This window comes from Thamnophis sirtalis, unplaced genomic scaffold (genome assembly GCF_051295495.1).
Source record: "Thamnophis sirtalis isolate CommonGarterSnake01/CBP01778 unplaced genomic scaffold, rThaSir2_p1.2 scaffold_14, whole genome shotgun sequence".
NCBI classification, from domain to species: Eukaryota; Metazoa; Chordata; class Lepidosauria; order Squamata; family Natricidae; genus Thamnophis; species Thamnophis sirtalis.
Genome location: NW_028261394.1, coordinates 43,185,803 through 43,186,695, shown reverse-complemented (window position 1 = coordinate 43,186,695; position 893 = coordinate 43,185,803). Strand labels below are relative to the sequence as shown.

General features: G+C 42.6%; 1 non-coding gene across 1 annotated transcript; it reads right to left on the bottom strand.

Moving 5' to 3' along the window:
* Positions 1 to 260: 260 nt before the first annotated feature.
* LOC148042819 (U6 spliceosomal RNA) lies at positions 261 to 367 on the bottom strand. Its single transcript, XR_015695098.1, has one exon. It is a non-coding gene; the product is annotated as a U6 spliceosomal RNA (small nuclear RNA).
* Between the last annotated feature and the right edge of the window lie 526 nt (positions 368 to 893).

Sequence of the window (893 nt, the reverse complement as noted above, 5' to 3'; positions counted from 1 at the left end):
ATTTTAGCCATCTCTGCTAAGTTTGTGACTTTTAATGTCCATTCTTGAATAGTAGGCAAGTCTTCCTTCTTCCAGTATTGCGCCACCAACAGTCTTGCTGCCGTTATTAAATACAAAATCAAGTTCGTCTCTATAACAGTACAATCAGTAGTTATACCTAACAGGAATAACTGAGGGGTAAACTTCATCCTTTTTTAAAGAACATTTTGCATAATCCACCATATTTTTATCCAAAATGCTTTTACCTTTTTACAAGTCCAAAAAATATGGAATGCTTCACGAATTTGCGTGTCATCCTTCCGCAGGGGCCATGATAATCTTCTCTGTATTGTTCCAATTTTAATATATGTGCTGCCGAAGCGAGCACGGGAATGGAAGGATTGATACCCCTTGCAGACAGCTGGCCATTTGCATCCGTTTATAGAGGGTCCTTGAAGCACTTGGAGGTTTATCGCTGTCCTCAGGGTCACTTGAGTGGTGCTCCTGGTTCCTGTAGTATGCAATTTTTTCCTCTCGAAATTCATTCCTACTCCCATACCATTCAAAGGGTCTTCATCCCAAATTGTATAGCTGAAAGTCTGTAGGGATTCTCAGTCATCTAGGTCATGGATGTCCTAAATGTGCTTTTTCAGGAAGCAACTGGACTTTCTTGTTTTTTCTTTGAAGACGTCTGGCTTCTCCTCCAAGAAGCTTCTTCAGCTCCGACTGGATCGACTGGATCGTGGGGAATGGAAGGATTCCTATTCCTTGCAGACAGCTGGCCATTTGCATCCTTTTAGAGGGCCGTTGAGACCACTTGGAGGATTATCTGTGTCCTCAGAATCACCTGAGTGCTGCAAATAGATGTGGAGCCTTCTTGCAAATGACCGGTTGTCTGCAAGGAATATCAATCC